General features: G+C 43.5%; 1 pseudogene; it reads left to right on the top strand.

Moving 5' to 3' along the window:
- Nucleotides 1-1,424: 1,424 nt before the first annotated feature.
- Nucleotides 1,425-1,541, top strand: LOC136646446 (5S ribosomal RNA; annotated as a pseudogene).
- Nucleotides 1,542-10,961: the final 9,420 nt, after the last annotated feature.

Raw genomic sequence — 10,961 nt, 5'->3', positions numbered from 1 at the left:
CCACTGCCAAGGTAAACCTCCCTTAAACTCTTGTTGGGGCATACCTTAGCAATGGCAACCTGGTGTGTTTTTGTGCTGACGGCCACCATATTTACTTACTTATAAAGTGAAACCTTCATTCTTGTTGCTGCATCTAGTGATATTATTATTCTTATGTTGTAGATCAGTGATTAATGGTCCAATCCTATTTTCCTCTCCCCCCCCCCCCCGGCGATGCAATAGCACCGACTGCTCCATTCTGTGGTGGGGGCAGTTGCAGACCTTACCTCTGGCTAAGGGAACAATTATTCTCTTACTTGCAGGTAGGCTTTCATGTAGCTGGCAGGTCTGCGAGGACCTGTGCCATGGGATCAGGACCAAGAAGAGGGTTAGGATTTTGCACCACTGTTGCCACCAAATCTGCCCCTTCCTAGATCCAATCCTCATCCCCACCTCCTCCTTGCCCTGTTTTCCGATCCCATTCCACCCGCCTCCACCTCTCTTTCCTCTCCCTTTGACTTACCTGCTCTGGCAAGTGGAAGGAGATTTGACAATGTGAGCAGGAAGGCACAGGTCTTCCCACTGGCACTCCCAGCAATGTGCTGAGCAGCATGCTGTCAGAGAGATTTTTATGACCGGCACTGACTGCTTTACAGCAGCAGGTTGCTGAACCTATGCCGGACCAGGTAGGTTGGCAGCAGGGGCAGTTTGGGAGAGGATCATGGGTAGATTGGGGATGGGGACCAGGAAGGTCAGGGGGCTGGAGGGGGACAATCTCAGCAGCACCTATTCATGCTGATATCCAACCCCTCTTTGCCCAGCCAGTAAGAAGGGTTTGGCCTTCCTACCAGCAAGTCTGGTCCTTGCACTGTTGCAAAGCATTTGATGGTGCTTTGCATTGCGCATCTTCTAAACTAGGTAGGTTCTTGGAAGCTTCTGTGTCCTTCCATCTGTCCAGTTTAGAAGAAGCAATGGGAAACAAAGAAGAGGCATAGTACACAGAGGGAGGCACCAGTAGTGGTAGTTCTCTTTCCTGTCTCTCTTCTTGAAGGACAGCAATTGGGACTAGAATTACAGTGGCCACTACCTATTCCTTTAGCTCTGCTGCTATGATCTTTACTATCAGCTCTGGAGGATGAGGGAAGTTCCAAGGAGAGTGAGAATGAAGAGGGTGGGACAAGTGGGAGGGTTAAGAATCTTGGCAGGTGGTGAACCAGGTGAGGTGGCTGGTAGTTGAGGGATGTAGCGCTTCACTGCCACCCCCAGCCCACCACTTGAAGCATCTGCTTTGTATCTGCTCATATACACATATTTCCAGGCACAAAAGGCCCCTCCTTGCTATGTTTCAATAGCTTTGACATTCCAACATGTTAATCATGCATTTCCCAGTCTCTTCACGCTGTGTTCATATTGTACTGAGCTCCATGTCCCTTTTTTTGAAAACCACAAGCAACTGTTACCCTGCACATGCCCGATCTCGTCTGATCTCGGAAGCTAAGCAGGGTCAGGCCTGGTTAGTACTTGGATGGGAGACTGCCGGGGAATACCGGGTGCTGTAGGCTTATACCATAGTCTTTCGAGACTGAAGGTTGCCAACCATCAAGCTACTGCATCTATGATGATTGTTTACAGAGCTATTTTCATATAGGAAAAACAAAACGCACATGATGTAAGGCCTACCCATTCATGAGGCCAACTCTCATATCCTCCACACATTCTCTTTCAAGCTGTTCCCCCTTCCTTTTTCATTCAGGGAGTGGGAAGAGCAGAGGCAGGAATAGCACCAGGTAAAGAGACAGCTTTTGGCACACTGCTTTAGGGGCAAAAAAGGTCTTGGGCCAAACCTGAAATGATGAGAACATATGAGTTTCTTTCAAAGCATGTATGTGTGTTGAAATATATGTATGCAGAAGAATGGGGTGGGTGCAACCAGATGCAATGCTTATCCAGAGGAGCTCAGCATTCTGGAAGTTTGCAGGTGATGTAATGATATAATCACATTACCCCCAACCTTTCACCCTCTTGCATTGCTTTTAATGTGATAAGCCTGCCTCTGGACTGCCTCTGGCAATCTTTGGCCCATTCTGGGCTCAATTGTTTTGTGTTCTCACCGGCAAGCAGCAAAACCACAATTGTTGGCAAGAGCGCAAGGTGGATGGGCCCGGAGCAGGCCAAAGAAATACGAGAAGACGCATGGGCAGTGTGGTGTCACCCTGGTTCAGTCCGCACCCACCAACCCTTCCTACTGCTGCCACTGTGCTTGTGTTCACTTATCATATACATGTGTTCACATGTATCATCATCACACATGTGTTCACAGATGTACATGATGCTCGCTTCTAGGTCTCCTGCTTGGAAAACATATTGACTCTCAGCTGATGAGCACATCTGAGATGTGTGATTTATATATGTGATCATTCTCCTCTTAACAAAAAAGAATCTAAAATTGGTTGTTTGTATTTCTGTTACAATTTTCTTTTGTCTAATTTGTCTTAATTCAGTTCACTAGAACATGTTACAAAATGAATATTGCCATGAGTCACTTGGCAAAATAACTAAAGGATCTGTAATTTCTGAGCCACTTCCTCTTTTTTCCCCCCCGCCAAAGGTATACATTAGTCTTTTAATGATGCATGAAGATGAATCCCAGTTGTAAATGCCTGAGACATCCATAATATTGCGGAGAACAAATAATTAGTGTTTTGGAAATGTGTGTTCATCTCACAAAAGCAAGTTGGTTCTCCTCCTCCTTCCTGTTTTGAAGGCAATCGCCTGTGTTACACGAGCCATCTGCAATTTCATGGACAGGTGCAGGTTCATCAGCACTGCTCCAAACTTGGAATTGAGAGAGTGCTGCTGAATTTCTCTAAGCATTACCAGGAAATGAACAAAAACCTTTTTCAAAAACAGAAATGTGTTCCTTCATACAACTCTTTATAAATGATGTTTTCCATGTGACTGTATAACTTAACCATGAGATCTTATTTGATTAATCTCTTTGGAGAATGAAGTGGATCAAGTGCTTCTGAATTCCCCTTTCTCTTTGAGATTTCCTTTCCATCTAGCAGAGCTATCTCTACATATACAGAGATGTATGAAGATCTGATGGAATTGTCACCAGGTCTGGCATGGATGATAATTTGGTTTTTAATGAGGTCTTTCAGATAGGCACTTAAGAAACAATGTAAATTTGTTGACGTTTTCGCCACCCAGATACCCCCCCCCCCCGCTGAAAACACAATTTATTTAGATAATTTTTGCCTGCATTTCAGTGGACAAGGTCACAGGGCAGCTTACATAAAATTGAGAAAAAACAAATCATTAAAACATAAAAAAGAATTCAATATTTTGCCTCATTGGCTTCTTCTCCTGTTCACAGGGGAGTTCTGCTGGACTCTGTTAGGGGACAAAGAGAAATGTGGGGAGGAAGCAATCATGGAAGGCCCTCCAGCGGTGGTCAATGGAAGGCCCTCTCCATTGGAGTGGCAGATGCAGTGTCAACAATGCAGTGTCAAAAAGTATCCTCCAGCAAATATGGGTGGCAACAATGTGCACCTGTCACTGCAATATTCAGCTACCGCTGGTGCAATGACAGAGGGGTGGAGAGGGGCACTTCCTGGCCAACCAACTTCCTGGATCACTTCTCTCTAAGCACCCTTGCCTCTTCTCTCTCTCCCCAATTGGGACAAAAAGTAGCCCAGCTCCTGTGTCCAGCCACCTTCGAAGCTACTGCTGCACTTGAATGTGAAAGGCTTGCTTTGTAGCCCATTTTCCATCTCTGTGACTTATCTTGTCCATGGAGACCGACATGATCAGACTTTACCACCACAATTCCTGCAGTGCCACAGTTCAAGCTGTGAAGAAAAGGACAGACAAACTTGGTGCACAATGCAGCCCAATGCAAAGAACCCACCCACTCTATCTGTCTTGCCTCATGCAGTCATATTGGCTGTATGCTTAATGAATGCCTCAGACTCTTTTCCTGTATTGAAGTGTGTGTGCATCCATCAGTAAGGCTTTTCCCCAAGCCTTTTCTATCAGTGGTTCTAAAATTTTTCTGAGACCCTACAGCAGCGATTTTCCAACTTTTCCATCTCCTGGCACACTGAGAAGGCATTAAAATTGTCAAGGCAACCACATTGCCAGCTGGGGGCTCACCTCCCCCCATGGCCCTACTTCTATACAATCCTCCCCCAAACTGATGTGGCACACCTACAGACCATTTGTGGCACACCAATCTCCATGGCACAGTGGTTGAAAACAGCTGCCCTAGAGGGTACTGCCTGATTTATACATGGCAAGGGGTATGACTATATTGGTGATTGGGCAGCAGTGCTCCCTCCTCCAAGTAGCAGCTTATCTAACCCTTGTTGCACATAACCTAATCTGCCTTCTCAGTTTCACAAACCACCAAAAATTGGGTCACAACCCACTGGTGGATCCTAGACCCACAGTCTGAGAACCACTACTAGCTTGTTAATGGAAGCCCAAGACTTCCTTTGGGCTCCAGAAACTCAATTAACTCCTGCTCACTGGTGTACCTGGGAGGCAAGAGTTGCAAATGCCCCAAGTGACACTGGAGGTGTGCAGATGCCCCCAGGTGACACACAAGTGCAACATCGTCATCCACCCTCCTCTCCCTCATGGAGCCCTGTACAGAGGCCCTTGAGGAGCCTTTAAACCCCACTTCCAGTTTTTGGGCAAAAACAGGAAGTGACATTTTAGGCTCTTAGAAGGCCTTTGGAGGACCGGGGAAACCTCCCCTGCCCCTCAAAGGCCTTCTAAGGGCCTAAAACATCAGTTCTGATTTTTGTCCCAAAACCAGAAGTGGAGTTTAAAGCCTCTCTGGAAGCCGCATGCGTCCTCCCTGGCCCTCCAAAGGCTCCCAAATGGGGGGGGGGGGCAAGATCTTTCCTATTTTATCTTCCCTACAAGTTCTTCCTGCAAGAACTAAGATGTTTCCTACTAGTTGTTTGATTTTTGTCTGTTTTGTGAACTTTAATGTTGAAAAGTGGTACAGTATATAAATACTGTTAATGATGATGGTGATACTTTCCCTCATGTTCTTCTGAGAGAGTCCCCTCATCTAACTGTGCCCCTTCCCCTCCCATGTTTTTCCCCTCTTTGACTTGCCTCCTCTTCTAACAAGTTAGAGGATCCCAGTATATCGCTGTGTTGGATAAACTTCTGCAGGAGCATGGATATTGATAAGGATGCCAGTGTTAGATCTAATTTGTGCTTTTAGTTTCATTTAGCTATCATTGACTTCTATGGAGCCTGACAGCTGAGTTGGATGTGACTGGAAAAAAAGTTCTGGAATGATCCTTGAAGTTTAATTTGAACAACTGTTTAATTAATCTATGTTTAATGAGTTTAGTTCTTGTTAAAGAGATTTTCAGTTGAAGGCAATATTAATCTTAAATATATTTTTGAGCTATTCAGTTTCCAGTCTAATCAGCCTATCACCACGGCCTCAGGATTTGGTCTAAGCCACTAATTGGCTAGCATAGTGGTCGTCTCAGTAACGCTGTACATCATGACAGATCCCAATTTGAGAAACTGGTTCATATCTTCATTCCAAAGCTTAATTGGAGAGCTAATTGTGGTTCTGTGACATTTTGTTTCTACAACTTCTGAATGATCTCATTTGCTTACTTGGCACTAGTGACTGCTCTGCCATTGATGAGAATTCATAGAAAGATCTCTGTTCTCGAGCAGTATCCTTTTTATAAAATGCTAGGTCTCTGCCAAACCCTTGTTGTTGTTGTCTTCTCATCAATGTGCCACTGACATGTTTTTCTGTTTCTATAGGCTGCATTCATATTCAGATAGCAGTGCATTTTAAGAGTGGAAGATTTTCCTTATATACCCTATTTTACTATTGCTACATTATCAACAGGTCAAACCCTATCCCAATTTTTTTTTAAGCAAAGAGAATTATGCCTGTGGCACGCATACACGTACAGAGGCCTGTATAATTGTTCATATCAATCGCATAATTAAATTTTGTAATTTTTCCATTATTCGAAATGTATTAGTATTTAAACTATAAACATTTTAACAGATAAAGCAAACAGAAACCAAAGTTTCTCCTTCCTTACTCTCCACACCAGTGAGATATAGTTGTAATCCTGCCCTCTCATCCCTGGATATAATAGGAATGAATAAGGAAATGCAAAAGAAAAAAGAAGAAGAGAAACTTTATGGGGGGGGGGAAGAGAGAGAGAGAGAGAGAGAGAGAGAGAGAGAGAGACCAGTGTGCAATAAAAACAGTTCCAAGAGATATGAGGGAATTTTCTTGAGTTGTTTGGACTATGATTTTCAAAGGGAATATCATATTGTCTGGCAGACTATTTTATAAATTCATATACTGAAATGATGGAAAGGCACTTGCATGTCCTAATGGTCAGTCATCTATTTTATCACTTTTCAGGCAGTGAGCTCTTACCTGGAAACGGATTCTGAAGTTAGGTTTGAGTGAATTCAGCTCCAAATGCACCTGTCCCCTTCACTTGTGTTTGCATCTTTTTCTGCCTCTCTCCATTTTGCAGTTGCCCTACCCATTCTTCTTCTGCTCCTTCCTTTTCAGCCCAATCCTATGGTGAATCTTGCAATCTGTGGTTGTTAGCGATCCAGCAATGGGGCAAATATCATGCCACCATCACATGAGATGGAGCCATTCGTGGAAATGGCCAGAGGCTCTCTGCGCACCGGAACCAGGGACTGGTTCAAGCTCTGCTGGTCCTGGTAAGGTGGCAAAGGGTGGTTTGTGAATGGTTTGGGAGGGGAGGGGACAGAACCAGGGGGTGATTTGAGGGTGGGGGAAAGATCTTGGCAACAGTTGCACATGCTGGATCATATCCCCTTTTCCTTGCTGGGCCTATTCTCTTCTTTTTGGACTTATGCCAGCAAAATAGCTGTGTGGGCCCAAGGAGACTCATTGGCAATCAGGCAGCCTACAGGGAGGTATGAGATATTTTTACTTTCCTCTTGCTGGTCATCTGATTGTTCCCCCTCCATAGTATGCAACATGTGCTCTGTTGGCTTGGGGAATAGGATTGGGCCTTTAATAAAAATAATAGTGGTATTTATATACTGCCTTTCTGATCATCAGATTACTCCTCTGACTTTATTCAAGGCGGTTCACATAGGCAGGTATATGATATATTTTTATATATACTTTAATGATATATTTTACCCAGCTGTTGAGAAGATGAGCAAAGTAAAGTTTAGGTCAAACAGCATTTTGGTGAAAATGTCTATGATTTTCCCCTCTGATTCTGTGAGGTTGTGTGGGTGCTTCTATGTTGAAAAAAGCATCTCCCTCTGTTAAACACAAGTGCGCTTGTGCGCACATTCACACAAAAAGAGACCACCTCACAAATGTTTTTCTGGCTCGTATTATGGTTCAAATTTGAGCTCACCAGCAACTTAGAAATGCCATTTAAACCAATATTATTCCTTTGCTATTAGTCCTCTCGAAGTTCCCAGTTCCTTCATTTGAATGTATGAAAAGATAAGAGTTTTATTTAACCTTGGGAAGGATAAAAAGGTGTTTGTTAAAACTGTTTATTATTTCTAACTATTGTCAAGTTGGTCTCTGTTCATTTAGCTTTATTATAAAAATGGAATATATAATGAGTTTACAGACCAGTATGCAAAACTGCTATTAGCAAAGGTAAACTCACCACAGAACAAACCAAAAGTATGGAAGGAGTAACTACCTAACCATATGAGGGAAATTAATTACTTTCTTCTGGTATTTAAGATAATAACATTACTCACGAATGAATACATTTTGTAATCATATGGCTAAAAGATCGAATCCCTAGAGCCCCTCTGTCTTAATTTACTAATTATAACCACAGCCAACTACTATATGCTGAAAGTGAAAGCAAAATTAGATATTTGAATGGCAGTTCTCTTTGGTATTGCAACATATGACCACCTTCCTATGCTGCAGTTTAAAAGATTGATAGCTCTGGGGAAGAAAAGGAAATTGATTGTAGAATTGATAGAAGCAATATTGACTTCAGGGTGGGTTGTTCCCCAGTGAACTAATGACCACCTACGATTAATTCTTATTGATTGTTATTAATTTTGCAAGAAATACTGTGAGTTTTGATTACTCTTGCTCAATCGATGCCCACTGATTAGAAAACAGAATTAGCTGGGAATTGAAGAATATTTTAAGGTATTCTCCCCTGTCTACTCCGCTGCAAAAATATTATATTTCTGAAAGGTTCATATCTCTTTTTTTAATCGCAGTCAGGAGTGCTTTATCATAAGTGCTTAGTAGCAATATGAGACTGTGAGGTCTGAAACAAAAGTATATATATTTTTTTTTTCCTGTGGAAAGCAAAAGCTATTCAACAGGAACCACTTATTTCTTACCATGCGTTGCCATGGGCTGGAAAGCAAGCATAACTGCAAGCAGAAAGCAAATGATTGTGAGGAGCTCCAGAAGGATCTCTCCAGACTGGCAGAATGGGCAACAAAATGGCAGATGCGCTTCAATGTCAGTAAGTGTAAGGTCATGCACATTGCGGCAAAAAATCAAAACTTTAGATATAGGCTGATGGGCTCTGAGCTGTCTGTGACAGATCAGGAGAGAGATCTTGGGGTGATGGTGGACAGGTCGATGAAAGTGTCAACCCAATGTGCAGCGGCAGTGAAGAAGGCCAATTCTATGCTTGGGGTCATTAGAAAAGGTATTGAGAACAAAACAGCTAATATTATAATGCCATTGTACAAATCTATGGTAAGGCCACACCTGGAGTATTGTGTCCAGTTCTGGTCGCCGCATCTCAAAAAAGACATAGTGGAAATGGAAAAGGTGCAAAAGAGAGCAACTAAGATGATTACGGGGCTGGGGCACCTTTCTTATGAGGAAAGGCTACGGCGTTTGGGCCTCTTCAGCCTAGAAAAGAGACGCCTGAAGGGGGACATGATTGAGACATACAAAATTATGCAGGGGAAGGATAAAGTGAATAGAGAGATGCTCTTTACACTCTCACATAACACCAGAACCAGGGGACATCCACTAAAATTGAGTGTTGGGAGAGTTAGAACAGACAAGAGAAAATATTTCTTTACTCAGCGTGTGGTTGGTCTGTGGAACTCCTTGCCACATGATGTGGTGACGGCATCTGGCGTGGACGCCTTTAAAAGGGGATTGGACAAGTTTCTGGAGGAAAAATCCATTATGGGGTACAAGCCATGATGTGTATGCGCAACCTCCTGATTTTAGAAATGGGTTATGTCAGAATGCCAGGTGCAAGGGAGGGCACCAGGATGAGGTCTCTTGTTATCTGGTGTGCTCCCTGGGGCATTTGGTGGGCCGCTGTGAGATGCAGGAACTAGATGGGCCAATGGCCTGATCCAGTGGGGCTGTTCTTATGTTCTTAACTAGATCCAGAGCATAGCTAAGACTTGTTAGACCAGCAATTTTCAATCACTGTGCCATGGCACATTGGTGTGCCGCGAATGGTCTGCAGATGTGCCATGTGAGTTTTGGCAAGGGTCATTTCTTAGTAAGGCCATTGGGGGATGTTAGGACCCCCCCTTGTTGGCAGCGTGGTGTTCCTTGTCAATTGTCCAAAAAACTGATGATGTACCTTGATCATTTAGCACCTTGTCTGTGTGCTGTGAGATGAAAAAGGTTGAAAATCACTTTATTTTAGGTGATAAAGTAAAATCCTTAAACAGGTGTTTAAATTTGACCCTGCACACTCCCCTATGTGCTTACTATTGTCCACCTGCATCCCTGCCACTGCCATTCAGCATTCTGAATGTAAGGCACATACCAGAGAAAGGGCACTAAAGGGAAAGAGACATAGCAGCGCATTGTAAAGGCAACCTTATGCTTGTTTAGACAAGAACATCATAAAATATGAAAGGCAAAATTATGGATAGTAGCATAGAAGAGGTGATGGGTTAGCAGCACTGCAGTGAGAAATGACAGCAGGTGGAGTCAACATGCAGGGGCAGAAAGATGGAAGAATCAAATTGCTTTCCATAAAACCTCAGCTCTCAGTGTACAAGTCCATACACCCGATATATAAGCCCCATTTGGATGTTCTCTAACAGTGGACAGTGTCCACAGTTACAGAAGGACCACGAACACTTCTGAGGTCCCACCCCACCACACTCTAAAACACTGCTCCCCATTCTTACAGCATTGTAATATGTGTTGTACTGGGGGAAAGATCCATCCCAGCATTCCTAATCATGGGGAGAATCTCTCACTGAGTATGGCACTCGTCTCTTCAGACAAACACTATAAGTGTGGGGAGTGGGAAGTGAGGTCTTAGAGGGTGTTGGGGGCTGAGCATCAAGCACGCTCACAGATATGTTGTAAATATGGGCCTTCGCTAGCCCATCAGAAGAGGCCTTCAGACAACAGTACATCAAATGACACCTATGAACATTTGGCATGCCTAGCGATGTGCAAATGGTGAAGACAAAGGGTCATTTTTCCCAATTGCATGAAGTTACTGCATTCCATTTGTCTAAGATTTCCCTTTGGCAACCTTTAGAGCAGAAAAACATGCCTTTGCCCCCTTGAAAATGGAGACACTAGAAAAAAGTGGCAGCCAGTTTTTCATTATGCATCTGTGACTCCAATAGACACCTTCCCACCACTGCTGTCTTGAATCTCTCACTAGATAGGATGATGGGGCTGGTTTCTCTTTGGTTGCTGCTCAGCAGGTCATTTCATTTCCTCACTAGCCACCACAGATTTTGACCACACAATTTTTTTTATCTATACGTGGTACGAGATTGTCACCTTTTCTTTTCTTTTTAGCAGATCTCTTGTGCCTTCAGCAGCTGCATGACAGGCAGAAATTTTGTTGGTCTGTTCAAGGCGTAAGGGTCCTGACAGGAACGCAAAAATAACAGCAATGCTATCGGTGTCTTTTTTTTTTTAATGACAGCTTTGTAAATAAATCCTACCAGGTTACTACATTCCCCAGGAAAAA

Source organism: Tiliqua scincoides, chromosome 3 (genome assembly GCF_035046505.1).
Source record: "Tiliqua scincoides isolate rTilSci1 chromosome 3, rTilSci1.hap2, whole genome shotgun sequence".
Lineage (NCBI taxonomy): Eukaryota > Metazoa > Chordata > Lepidosauria > Squamata > Scincidae > Tiliqua > Tiliqua scincoides.
Note: the sequence above shows the minus strand (reverse complement) of the source record. Positions and strands in the feature narration are given on the sequence as shown.